The sequence below is a fragment of the Danio rerio genome, chromosome 19 (genome assembly GCF_052040795.2).
Source record: "Danio rerio strain M-AB ecotype USA chromosome 19, GRCz13ab, whole genome shotgun sequence".
NCBI lineage: Eukaryota > Metazoa > Chordata > Actinopteri > Cypriniformes > Danionidae > Danio > Danio rerio.
The window spans coordinates 34,882,260-34,897,381 of NC_141039.2; the positions used below are offsets into that span (position 1 = coordinate 34,882,260).

At 37.6% G+C, this 15,122-nt stretch overlaps 1 long non-coding RNA gene across 1 annotated transcript in view; it reads right to left on the minus strand.

Moving 5' to 3' along the window:
* Positions 1 to 7,468: 7,468 nt before the first annotated feature.
* LOC141379137 (uncharacterized) overlaps positions 7,469 to 15,122 on the minus strand; it is a 29,967-nt gene continuing 22,313 nt past the window's right edge. The window contains exon 3 of the long non-coding RNA XR_015517018.1: positions 7,469 to 7,592. This is a non-coding gene — a long non-coding RNA (uncharacterized LOC141379137). The remainder of the gene's footprint in view (positions 7,593 to 15,122) is intronic.

Sequence of the window (15,122 nt, forward strand, 5' to 3'; positions counted from 1 at the left end):
TTTTTTAATCTACTTAGTAAAGTACAACTCCTGAGAAAAAAATACTCAATTACAGTAGTTTGAGTATTTGTAATCCATTACTTTACACCACTGACTACACGAAAGTGCATTCACAACGCTATACCAAATATTTACACAAAACTTTATATTGCAATGTTGCTGCAATCCAATCCATCTCAAACTTATGCATGAATTATTCCCATTCCTCAAAGATAAACAAAAAAACCCACACACACACTCTGAATATCAATTCATTTGCTTGGTTGGGCTTTTGCAAGTTTCAAATCAATATCTGTGCATCCTTAAAGTGACCCATCTGTTTTTGCAAAGTACATCACTGGTTTATTCAACCTATAAACTGCTGAATTATTTATACAGGGTAGACGGATAAAAATGTTGATGTAGGAACTGTGAGAAAAAGTACTGAGGCGAATAAGTTGTTTGTGAATAAATGCACAACTTGCTACTGCTAGGACAGATATATTTATGAAGGCTGATTAAGATGAATGATAGTGTTTTCGCTGTAGATCTACTCTCTTGTTGCTCTCCTGAGTGATTTGCACAGACTCAGAATGCACCTCATAACTGTATATCTCACCTATTACCGTTCAAGTATACAGTTTTGTTTGAGTGGGTCTATTGTTTCTCACAGGAGCGAAAAATGACCACTTATGACAATGATTACTGATGCTAATCAAGGCAATTTTAACATAGCAGTTTGTTTCCTCTGCTCTCTCATCAGTCTAAACAACAAACACACATGCACATGAACACACATACACACACAATTCAGTTAACAGTCACAGAAAATGAAGGGAAATTAATCAGGCTTACTGGAGCACAGAGGCCTATTGCTTGATGCTTAAAACAACAGAATAAAGAAAAATATCCACAATAGCAGATTAACAATAACAGATCATATCTGCTAGAATCAGTCTGTTAGGGTTGGGATTCAACCAGCAAAGGGATTGCAGGAAAATTTTCTAACTAAAAAACTATTTCATTTAAAACAAAGACCAAGGCATCCAAAAAAATAAAGAACATAGAGATTGAGAAGTTAAAATGGACCCGTAACATGGACATGTTCTCGTCTCATCTGCAAAAAACATTAAAAAGCACAATTCTGAGTCACAAATCTGAGTCATAAAGCCAACCACTTACAATCAATAACAGTAAAAAGCTTTCCTCTGGAAGACAACATGCTCAGACCTCAAATCTGAAACCATTACATAACACAGTGAAGATGAACATCCTCTCGCCATCAATATGGCTGCAAGATTGAGTGGTCTGGAATAAAATTTTTAACAATATGCATCATTTTATGAGCATAACTCATTCCTTAAGTGTCTTCGCAATGAGAGTTAACTTGCTTAAGCATTAAGACACTGATCAATAAGAGATTTGGCCTTCTTATAAAATAAATTAAATATCCAGTGGCACTCCAGAGTATCTGAACATGGGTAACCCAATCCTGTCTTGTGTATCAGTTATGTATCATTATTTCACAGGCCAGCTATCTTACCATGCCTGAGGGTAGAGTAGAACCAAATTGATGCCATGATCTGGATAGTAGTGAGGTTTGTTGGATGAGTGTAACAGAGGCCAACTAGTAATTGAGTGTAAATGCCATGGCTTTGTCATACCTCACATGCTAATAATGCAGACTTGAATTTCTCACAAAGTGTGGTGAGTCGAACCAGAAGGATTACACTGGTGCCATGACCCGGATGGAGCACTTGCAACTGATGTTAGTGGTAATAGTCTTTAACACATTTGTTAACACAGACCTTCCAATTTGAATCTCCATTAGTGAAAAGCAAGTAAAACCAGAACATTTTCAGGATTGGTGTTATGACACAGATGGTGCATTAGCAACTAATGGCCTGTTTCCACTGACTGGTACGGTACGAGTCGGTCCCCTTTATCAGGCTTGCATTTCCACTGCCTAAAGCCTAAAGGGCTTTTGATGGGCGTGGTGTATGACAGACAGGTTCAGTCGCCGTCATTCTCGCTCGAGGAAATGTCAACGGAATGCTGTACAAGTCCTTCACATATCATATGAGAAGCTCCTCTCACAAAACAAAAGCTTTATACAAATGAATACTTGTGTATAAATGTTCATTACTAACCTTTCCATGAACATAATTTGATTATAACTGCAGATCAATGAGTGTGAAATAGCATACCGTAATCTCTGCAATTGTATGAAATGAATAAATAAATTCTACATATATGAACACATACAGACCCATACAGTCTCTGATATGTTACCAAGTACAGAAAAACTACACCCAACATATATTTAGTCCTTATTTGGGTTCAAAAACAACGTGCAACATGCCCGGTCAGTATTGTTAGTCTTCACTAGCACATGTAACCTCTGGTTGAAAGTAATGTCTTCATTCCGAGTTCTTAATAGTCCAACAGCCGATGATACACATGGCAGTTTGTTCATGATTTAGGTTGCTGAAACAATTTGCTCCTGTGTTTTGTCGAGCTTCCCCTTTTTTTTCACGATACACTCTCGCGTTAATTCTTTTCTGAAAGGATCAGATGTCAGAAACACTTTAATACGCACACAAATTATCATCAACTCAAGAAGTTCCTTATTTCAAATATAGACACGCAGCGAGCGAAGAAAGCAAAACCCCTCGCACTTTTAGACAGCCTCGTAAAACAAAAACAGGACAAGGCAGATTTTATTCTTCTAGGCTTTGTGGTTGTACATCAAGACAACGACAAGATTTGTTTGAGCTCGGGTCATCCATGGCTTGTCATGTAATGCATATTGTATTATGATGTAATGTCTCAGCTGTGTATTTAAAACATGACGGTTCTTTTGTTTTTATTCTGGCTAGCTCCACGAGCGAGTGACAAATCTATGTAAACCAATAGCGTCCAGCTGCGCGTCTAGTTCTGCCTTTTGCTACCCTTTAGACCTGTATGGTACCCTTGCAAAGGGTTACCAAAAAGTGGTACGGTTCGGTTCGCATTTAGGTACCTTTTGACATTGGAAACAGCCATAAAAGCATACCGAACTGAACCACACCATACTTGTACCACTCAGTGGAAACGGGCCATAAGGCAGGCGTGCCCAAACTCAGTTCTAGGTATAAAATCGCATACTTCCATACTATATAGTACGCTTAAAAGAGTATGCAAAATGAATAGTATGTCCGAATTCATAGAAATTAAAAAAAAACTGTACGCAAGAAGTACCCGGATGACCTACTACTTCCAGTGAGATTTGAAGTGCCCATCTGGATGGATGCTACGCTACCCATGATGCGTCGCAAGAGAATTCATGAATGGGAGTAAAATGATGCGACTGACATGGGTAGGTCAAGTGATTATGACAAAATGGTAGATGTAGTACATCCGAGTTCCATTCATACTACTGACACTCATACTGTATAGAATGTACTTTTTTCACAGTCGAGTAGTCAATTCATTTTCAAATGATGTACCTTCTGAGTAGTAGGTGACTTCAGACGCAGCCCTAAAGGTTTAGTTCTCAAAACACCTAAGTTAGCTAATCAAGTTCTTTCTAGGCTTTCTAAAAACATCAACTACATATAAACATTGTTGAAGCAAGTTGGAGCTAAAATCTGAAGGGACACACGGCCCTCCAGGACCAAGTTTAGGGGCCACCTTGACTAAATTATCTGAACTAAGATCTAATTTGAATATTGAAAAATAAAATTATGACCAAGGGGGCTGAATTGGTGAAATGACCCAAAGACAGGTCAAGTTCAGGTACTTCAAAGCTCAAATATCCAACTGCATTTCAAAATGCCTGAACATTTTTAATCTTGAATTTTGAAAGTATCACTGTATCAGAATCCAGCAAACTGACCATGCCAAAGACTGTGGTTCAAATCTTGCTCAGAGTGGGATTGAGAAGGACCAGAGGGGCTTACATCGGTGGTGTGGCCAGACATTAGTGCACCTGCCTCACATGTTGGCAAAACATTTTAAAAGCCCTTGGAGCAAGTACAAACAAAAAGAATACATTGGTAGAGTGCACTAACAACTTTGGCTTTTGGTTTTTATTCATACAGCTTTCTTTGCCGACAATAAGGATTAGGATCCCGCATAAAGTAGGGCAAAGTAGAACCAGAAGGATTCCATTGGTGCAGTGACCCAATGGCACACTATAGCAACTGACACAAGTAGCTAAGATCTTTAACATTCATGCTAGAAATGCAGATTTGTACCCTACTTAAAATTGAGGAATTAGGAACAGTGAGGTTAAACTGGTACTGGGATCCAGAGACAGGTGGGGTTGCAGGGGGTTATATGGAGCTTTATGCTCACCACAACCTCTAACACCACTATTGAGCATCTTGAGATCAGCACAGTGAGGTTTGCCTGCACAGCATTGATAAGCTTGCCTCTAATACATTCACCTCTAAACTTAATTTCTACACGGGTCACGGCACCAGTTTTATGTTGTTTACTCAAATCAGTGTTTTCAACATGGTAGGCTCACTAACAAGGATGCAAAAGAGAACAGTGCCAGTTACTAGTGTGCCTTGAGGACAGGGAAGTGAGGTTTACTCTTGCTAGCTGACCTCTGTTACATCATCACCAAATAAATCTGTGATTTCAAGCTGCTCAAAGCTTTAATCGAAGCAACTGTTGAATCCACGAAGACCGAAGTGATTATCAAGCATAAGTGGAGTGACGTGCACAGAGCTGCCCTCTTGCTGTTGCAGAGATGGCACAACATGTGACTCTTTTCTCCTGAAAAACACGTTGGGCTTTATTAGAGTACAAATTACGCATAAATGTGGATTAGAAGGCTCACTATGCAGCAGACACCTACAGTGCAAAAGACTAGTTCATTTGTGTACGACGGCAACGGTAAATCCTGTTAAAGTGATGCTGTAGTGGAGTAATTGGCTTGATGTCTTCCCACGGCTCTTGTGCCAAACTGTGACACTCGACTCATTCTGTACTGCCAGTGAAATTCACTGAGGTGGGTTAATGTGGTCAGACAGGAGTCTTTTTTATATCAGGTCTTATGAGTCAACATTCTCCCAAACCACCTGTGTGTTGGGATCAATATTCAATATCTTGTGCGGACCTCAGAATGTGTTTCAGGTGATCTTAGGAGGTTTGCTGGATAAAAACAGAGTGCATATCTCTTTACACGTGCCTCTCATCTGTTCAGCGACTGAAACATCAGCCATCAATTATGCATGAGAAGTAATGCACACTTTGTCTATACTGTAGAGTGCAACTGGCAAAAACTGAAAGCTCCATGTAAACGTTGTTAGGTAAATATTAGTTAAACAGATAGTTTGCAATGTTTATCCTAGATTTGTCTAATTCACTAACAAAAATCTTGAGTGATTTTTTTAAAAGTCAGATTATCTAGTTTACAAAACTAGTCTAGTTTATTCACATATTGATCATCAATTCAGTGATTCACAATTAACAGCTCTCTGGAAGAAAGGATTATTACTGAAAATGGACTTTTCAGTCTGTTTATTTGAATGGAACACCGGTTTGATTTTCATTAATTAATTAATTAATTCATTCATTCATTCATTCATTCATTCATTTTCATTGGCCCAGTCCCTTCCCAGCATGTAAATGTAGAGAAGTAGGCTAAAACAAGGGTAAACTTGGGCTTTTAGATATGTAGTCATTCATTGTTGTCACTAACAGCCCAAAATTAGCCTTGTTTTAGCCAAGATGACAATGTTTAGACATCTATTAGACATCTTTTAAAAACAAAAAGTGCTTACTGGGTAATTTATCAGTGGTCACCACAGCGGAATGAGCTGGCAACTTATCCAGCATATGTTTTACAAACAGAACGCCCTTCCAGCTGCAACCCAGTACTGAGAAACACCCATATACTCTCACATTCACACGCAGGGGCGGATTGGCTATCTGACAAATGCCAGAAGGGCTGGACCATTTTTTAAATGTGGGCTGGTCATTTTTATTTTATTTTTTCTACATTTTTAAAAATATATATTGTTTTTAAATGCAGTCAGCTTTTATCTCTTGCAAGATGTGAATATGATAATGATGATGATATTGATAATGATGATAATAGTATTAATAATAATAAATGTTAAGCATTTGTTCCAATTGGCGACGGCTGGCTGGTTTTGAGATGGACCAACCCAATCAGAGGTTACGCGGACGTAATCAAAATCTGGCAAGAATGTCAAATAAACAGTCAGTACGTGCAACACAAGCTTATTGTCAAAGATGGACCATAAAAAAGCAAAGGCGGTGCTGAAACGGTGCTGGAGAAACATCAGTCTATAGCGATCAATGATTGGCTCCTGTTCTAGTATAGGCAGGCTTCATTCGCCATATTAACGTTACACTTTTCCCCATTCAAAACTATGCAGTGACATGTCTTGTGTATTATATAGTCTTTGCATTTATCCTTACCAGCATTCTATTTTTTAGTTCGGAAATTACCAAATAAAAAGGAAAGGAATCCCACTGATGTCAGTATCGAATTCTCTTCACCAACGACATTTCTCTGTTTGATGCTGTTTACTCAAAGTCTCTGTGAAATCTACTGTACAAGTGTCTCTTACCCTTTCCATATCTCCGCCATCGCATTTGATTAGGAAAATGTCACCACTTCTTGTCAACTGTACAGCAGAGTGTCTCTTTTTATTCCTAGCCCGACTGTCAGATCACAGCCTGGGAAAATTTCACATGCGGCTCCCTCATTATAATGCTATGAACAATGCTTTTGACACAATTACGTTGAATTTCAATAAGTGCTAATCTCATCTCCGTATCTTTTCATGTCCAAATACTTTGTAACTTGCTCTGTTTACAAAGCCGTCAGACTCGGTGATAAATAATTAAAGGAAGAATGAAAGGGGATTTGAAATCAAACCACATACACTATTCCCTGTAGTGCTGAGCAATATGTGCTCCAAGACCTTCTGTTTAAGAAGCTCACGATCAAAGAACCAGAGCTCAGCCTTGGCTCTTATGTAAACATCCAGCACATTTGCAGCAGTCCTTCCATTTAAGTCCAATTTGAGACCAGCTTCACATGGGAGCGATTTTAATTAATGTGGATTGCCCTAATTAGCCTCTTTGTGACTGTCTTAATTACCAGGACAAAAACCGGGACACCCCAGTCTGAATTAGCGTCATGCTAGTGGATTCTGAACCTTATTTTTATGCAGCAAGGTCAAATGTTTCCGTTCTGCTCTCCCTGCATTAATGAGGCTGAATTTGCATGTGTATTGAATTATATTTGACAGATTATCGTTACTTAGCTAATCTCTGCCATTGTATCGAGGAAGTATTTTTTTTCAACATAGGCTCATTTTAAAAATGTACCCCTATATACATTTCTGGGGATCGGGAATTATGTAGCCAGAGCTATGCAAGGCTGCATTTAATTTTTGAAACGAACGCTACAGGGCGGTGTGACGCAGTTCCTTTTTGTGCTTACCAGCTGAACGCTTACCTCTGTAAGGACAACTTTCCCACTGTTACCAGCTTGTCCAGTAGCTTGCCATGTATTTTGACAGACTTGAGACGCAGAGAGAAGTTGACCATGATGACAGGGTTCAAGTCCAGCAAGAATGGTTCTAGAAAGAGGGTAAGACAAAAACAGAAGCCAAAAAATTTAATTAACAAGTAAATAACAGAATGAGAATGTAGTAAAATCTGAAAAGGTGGTAAAAATCAGATAAGGGCTTTTCTTTTTCTGGATTGTTTTTTAAAACTGTAGGTTGGGTCTAGGGAAGTGGGTGGGTCAATCGGTGCTTTTGAATACACTATAGGTTGGGTTTAGGGAAAGAGGACAGTGGGTCCTCTGGTGGATTTACGCGAGAACAGCAGGAGCGAATGGCACTCGTGAAAGAAATTTGAGATCTCAAAAAGCATACACAGTCACCTCCGGTGGATTTGCAAAAACAAAAAAAAACAAAAAAAACCTCCTGGGACAAATTTGATGCTATATATATATATATATATATATATATATACTGTTTTCGGAATGAGCCTGGGTTGATTTTTTTTTTTCAAAACAAAAAAAATAATTAATTAATTAAAACAAAAAACACTGTTGCCTCACAGCAAAAAGGTCAATGGTTCGAGTCTTGGCTGGGCCTGTTGGCTTTTTTGTGTGGAGTTTGCATGTTCTTTCCGTGTTTGCGTGGGTTTCCTCCGAGTCCTCCAGTTTCCTCCACAGTCCAAAGACATGTGCTATAGGTGAGTTAAGTAAGCTAAATTGGCCGTAGTGTATGAGTGTGTGTGTGAATGAGAGTGTATGGGTGTTTCACAATACTGGGTTGTGGCTTGAAGGGCATCCGCTATGTGAAACATATGCTGGAATAGTTGGTGGTTCATTTTGCAGCGGTGAAATAAAGAAAATCCAAAGGAAATTAATTAAATAACCTGACATATAACGTTTTTAACGTTTTTGAGATCTCAAATTTCTCTTACGAGAGTCATTTTTGCCTGCTCTTCTTGTCTAAATCTACTAGAGGCTGCTGTCGACTGACTTACTGACTGACCAATCCCTCAGCACCCTCTTTCCCTAAACTCGACCGATAGTCTTTTCAAAAGCACCAATTGACCAGCACCCACCCACTTTCCTTAACCCAACTGACAGTGAAAAGCCCCCGTTTTAAGACTTGTTTACTTTATTTTTTGGCTTTTGGCTGACATCCTTTCTGGAAGCACTCTTCAGCGAACTTGAACCCCGTTATTACGGGCAACTCCTCTCTGTGTCTTAAACTATGTATGTAGCGAGCCACTGGACAAACTGGTAACAGTAGGAAAGCTACGTAAGTAGTCAGCTGGTAATCGCAAAAAGGAACAGCGTCATATCACACCATATCATTCATTTAAAGACGAAATGCAGCCATACGTTCCTTTGGCTACATAATTTGCGATCTCCAGAAATGTATATAGGGGTACGTTTTCAGAATGACCCTATGTTGCAACTATGTACAGTGGCTCGTCACGTACATGAGAGAATTTGAGATGCAGAGAGGAGTTGACCACTTCGACAGGGTTTGAGTCCAGTGAAGAATGGTTCCAGAAGCGGGTAAGACATAAGCAAAAGCCAAAAAATAAAATTTTCTTTTAAATAGCAGTGTGAGCATGTGGTAAAATCTGAAAACATGGTAAAAATCAGGCTGCCCACAATGGCTTTTCTTTTTCTGGATTACTTTTGAAAACACTGTGAGTTGGGTTTAGGGAAGTGGGTGGACGCTGGTAAATCAGTGCTTTTTAAAACACTATTGGTTGGGTTTAGGGAACGTGGTTGGTGGTGGAATCGGTCAGTCAGTCAGTTGACAGCGGCCTCTGATGATGAAGGCATGAATGGCACCCGCAAGAGAAATTTGAGGTTCTCAAAAATCATACACAGCGACCTCTGGCAGATTCTCGAAAACAAAAACTGCAAAAAAGTGGCTTCTGGGATGTATATGGTGCACTACTGAAATGTTTATAGAGGTATATAATCAGAATGAACTTGAGTAGCACATGACACTTAAAATCTTATTGGCATTAATAGTCGTATGAACACCCCTTCAAGTAAAGTGTTAAAGAAAAAAGTTTTAGTCGGAGAGAGATTTGAGATCTAAGGATGGGATTGTGTAAAATTAAATTGCAAATATAAACTAGAACATTGCAGTTATGAGATATAGTGTGACACTGTGTGAGATATAAGATGGCTTCAGTGCCAAAGTGAGAGATTGATTTATTGTCGTGAATGGAAAATGTCAAAATTCATAAAAATCTATTGAAAGGCAAAGGTTTTCTATCTGCAATGAGTATACATGTGGCTTCACACGCCATTTTTATGAATTTCCATTGCATCCGAGACCCTCAAAGGAGACAAGAATATATGAAAACACTCAGAAGCTCAGAAATTCCCAGCATTGCCAGCAGCCGAGGATTTATGATGTTCCATAAGTTTGCCGGCCACGCAGCAAGAGTCAAAACAAACATGATTTGACAGAGCTGATGTACGCAAAGTCGTATGCCGAACAGCCTTTGGCAGCTCAGGAGCCTTAATTAAATGGAGATTGAAGAATGAGAGGCTTCGCCAAAAGGATTGAGCTTCCATGGCAACAAAGTTGGGAAGGTTTAATTTGCGCATGAGGATTTTCTCTCGGTTTTTCCCCTCATATTATGGGGATTCTCAATAAAACATCAGTGAATAGTGATGACATGGCTTCTATTGGAAAGCCTTGTCACCCAGGGCTACTCATTGGTCTGAAGATACAGCTCATCAGGCGCTGTAGATTTGGTTATTGGTCTGGCCTAAAAATAGCAGCAGGGCCGCTAACAGATGAGAGCAGACAACTGGTCCCTGGAGTGAAGGAGCATTTGCAGAGGCATTCAGGCAGTGGACATCTAGCACACACTAAAACGCAACATGTGGAAGTGAATTGGGGTTTGAATTTCATTTAAGAGCAATATCACTTTTAAATCTAATATAATGCCATCACTGATTAAAAGCGCATAAGAATGAATCTCGAACGGTGCTTGTTGGAGATGTGAGCTTATATTTGACAAATGATAAACACAGAATAGGTCTGCACAATATTGGAACAATCTGACATTGCGGTATTTTGTGTTTCTGCGATAAATAGTGCGATAATAATACAGGTTCATCAGATGCTTTGAATAAATCTATTTGGAAAGTGTTCATCAATTCAGACTGATTGCAATAGGGGATTGAATAAACAAAATTACATGTATTGTTGCCTTATGTTTTTGTCAAACAATATTCAGGAACAGAAATTGGAAAAATTAAATGTAAAAGAACACCGCATCATCATCAAACCCAAAAAGTTAAGGTAACTAAAATCCTTTGAGCAAACCGATCACAACAAACCATTTAAGTTCAAAAAATAATCCTAATGAGTACTGTGAACTTAATCCATTTGAGTAAATGAAGCAATTTGAGAACAGTAAAACCCAATAAATGAAGAGAACTCAAACCAACTGATACTGTAAAACACAATAAGTTAGCTCAAACCATTTGAGGAAACCGATTACAACAAAACATATGAGTTAAAAAAAAAAAAACAATAATCTACATGAGTACTGTGAACTTACTCCACTTAAGTTGAAGTAATGAGGTATTTAATTAACTCATTATTTTCAACACTGAGTTCAAAACTCTTTTCAAATGAGTAGAATTAACTTCTAGTAAATTTTGAGTTAACTACACTCATTTCATTTGATAAAGTTGACTGTTGGGTTTTACAGTGTAAAGATACAGATGCACGCTTGAAATGTTCATACAGTTGAAGGTGGATAAAGGCAGACTTCCACTTTAAAGGCAAAACTATGGCTTCTGATCAACAATAAACCCAACTCAGGATTGCATATCCTGCGATGTGACTATTGCAGATGCACACAAATGCAATATTGATGCTAAAAGATTACTGGGATTACTGAAAGTTTGAAAATGCTTCTTTATTTATAAAAAAAATAAGAAGAAGAAGAACATATTATGATAAAATATCATTTATACAATGTATCAAATCTTTTTTTTTTTTTTTTTTGTAGTTAATCACAGTTAAGCATATTAGTCAGCCCATAGGGGTGGAAATCAGACTTTTTTTTTTCTAAAATGAATAAGTTTGATCTTGAACAACAGGCAGTTGTTTATTACAAAATATATTTGGTTATTTATTGAATAATTTAAAAAAAAGTTAAACTATTGCAAAGATTTGGGTTCAACAAAGCAGATAAAAATGGTATGTCTTTAAAAATTAAATAAGTTATTGTTAAAAAAAAATCAATATTGGTAAAACAACATTTGGGTTTTTTGAGTACATTTTACAAGGAAGAAATTTCAAATTCCCAGTTTTATTGATTTTATACCTTGATTTTTCTTTGTAAATAATTGTGATTTTTAAGTCAATGTTTGGTCTCTTTTAAAGTAAATTTTACAAGAAAGTAAAATTTCAGTCATTCTACTTTTTTTCAAGTCTACCAAAGTCCGAGTTTATTCCATTGTGTGCTTTGCTTTTTCTTTCTATCAATGTCTTTCTACACCAATAATAGAAAAAAATTAACCTATTTCTTACCTAACAATTATACGGAATTTTAAATATTGTTAGTTTTATAGTTCAGTAATCTTTCAGTTCAAAAATTTGGTTTCAAATTCTCACACAATCCAGGCTCATTCTGATTATGTACCCCTATTTACATATCTGGAGAGCGCCAAATACATCCCAGGAGAATTTTTTTTTGTTGCAGTTTTTGTTTTTGCAAATCCACCAGAGGCCTCTGTGTATGGTTTTAGAGATCTCAAATATCTCTCGCAAATGACACCCGCACCTGCTCTTTTCGCATCAATCCACCAGAGGCCTCTGTCAACTAAATCACAGACTGACTGACCAATCAACTGACCCAACCTCCTCCTTCCCTATACCCAACCCAAGTATTGCCCTAAATTAAAGTCTCTATTTCTGACTCGCTTCAGGAGCTGGTGCTGTTTGGGTTAGCGGGGAGGCTTCTGATGTAAAGCTATTGACATATTTTATTGGAATCCCTCATGAGGAACAGACACAATATTATTTGCACTGAATTATGTACTGTTAATGCGCACTTTTCCAGAAGGGCCAACTGAACAGATTCTGTCAATGCGCAACCATATGATCTGAAAGCGGCCCAGTGCACAAGTGGGTTGCCATGGTGAGAAGAGGAAAGGTTCTCCCCCATGGAGACTGACTGACTCTCAGACTAATTCCAATTGGGCAAAAATCTGTTCAGTTGCTGCTTGACGGATGTTTAGTCTGGGGGACCAATTAATTTACGGCAATGCTTTATCTTGTGAAAAGAAGAATATATACTTTACCTTACTGCGGGATCAATCTACAAACAAAATGCCTGAGTCAGTGTAGTAAACATTCATGTGTAATGAAGTGCAAGTCAACAGCTCGCCTTAAAATATAGGTGAAATTAAAATTTAATTTGTGGCTTTTAGTTTTCCAAAAAGTTATTTTAGATACCCACATTATTCAGTGATTTATTGCTATTAATTAAGTTTTCATTTTTGAAACGTCTTTTTAAATGTAATCACTTTAAATAAAAGAATCCTTTTATGCAAAAGTGACAATGAAGACTTTTATAATGTTTCTATCAAAACAAAACTGTGCATTCTTCAACGAATCCTGACAAAATTGTATCCCACAAAAAATAGCAAGCAGAACAGTTGCTTTCAGCATTGTTGATAATCTAATGTTTATATCACCATCAGCATATCAAAACGTTTTCAAGCAGTACTATGTCATCCAAATTCAATTATTAATTTGTCTTTCATTTCAGTTTACTATTTGTTTCATTTTTAAGTAATATTTTTCATTCAAAACATTGTTAAAAGGATGGCTGCAATAGGCTCAGTCTGAAAATGTAGCCATATATACATTTGGAGACTGCCAAATACGTCCCACCAAGGGACGAATCCACCAGAGGCCGCTGTGTATGCTTTTTGAGATCTCAAAATTCTCTTGCGAGTACCATTCATGCCTGTTGTTCATGCATAAATCCACCAGAACCTGCTGTCACCTGACTGACTGACCAACTGACTGATAAACCACCCTCCCTCTTCCCTAAACCTAACCGACAGTGTTTTGAAGAGCAATTCAAAAAAAGAAAAGCCCTCGCCTGATTTTTACCACATTTTCAGATTTTACCACATTCTCACCCTGTTATTTACTTGTTGATTTTATTTTTTGGCTTCTGTTTTGTCTTACCCACTTTTTGCAATCGTTCTTCACCGCACCCGAAGCCCGTTGTCACAGTCAACTCCTCTCAGCGTCTCAAGTTCACATATACTGCGAGCCACTAGACAAACTGATAACAACAGGAAAGTTGCTAGCATGAAATGGAATGAAGTTATACCACCCTTTGGCATTAGTTTTAAAGATGAAAAGCAGCCATACATGCTTCTGGCTACATAATTCACAATTTTTCAAAAAACTATATAGGGCTACATTTTCAGAATGAGCCTATGTTGCTGCATTACACTAAAACTGAAAATTCAGTAGCCATTAACTCTTTACTTAGTTTGGTTTAAACCCGTTTGTCTTTTGTTTTCTTCTGTTGAACACAAAAGAAGATATTTTGAAGGAAGCCGGAAACCTGTGACCACTGACTTCCATAGTATGTGTTTTTCCTACTACAGAAATATCTTGTTTTGTGTTTAACTGAATATAAATTCAGAAATAGTTCTGGAATCATTTGAAGGTGAGCAAATGGTCAGAAAATTTAAATTATAAGATTAACTATCCGTTTAAACATATATGTAAATATAAATATTTTTTTATTAAGAACTCAACGTCCAGCACATGCATTTTAAACATGCTTATTAAAAGCTCGACCAATAAGCAGCTCTTCAAATCAACAGTCTGTAGATCAAACATGATGAAATAGTTACCCAATAACACATTTCTGAAGATTATATATTCATTCATTCATTTTCCTTTAACTTAGTCCCTTTATTCATTAGGAGTCGCCACAGTAGAATGAACCGCCAACAAATCCAACATATGTTTTACACAGCGGATGCCCTTCCAGTAGCAACTAAGTACTGGGATACACACATACATTCTCACATTCACACACATGTACTGTGGACAATTTAACTTGCCCAATTGCCTGGTAATCGCATGTCTTTGGACTGTGAGGGAAACCGAAGCACCCAGAGAAAACCCACACGAACACGGGGAGAATATGCAAACTTGACACAGAAATGCCAATTGACTCAGCCGGGGCTCGATTTAGCAACTTTCTTGCTGTAAGGCAACAATGCTAACCACTGAACCATCGTGTCAACAAGATTATATATTGAGTTAATAATAAATATATTATTAATTATATATAATTATATATATATATATAATATATGTTTTATGTTTTAACACTGCTATTAATTCAAACCTTTTAATGTTAGGCTGAGGAGAAAGTGTATCACCATTGCCTGCAGTAGTAATGAGGCTGGGAATCCATATATGCAGTGTAATGCGAACATTTAACTTGCGCATATATTACAATAAGTTCCTGCTCCTTTTCCTTACTCCACCTTACATGAGGTAAGGCAGAGTAAACTTCAGCATTTCTTACTCTTTTATTAGTGTTATTTG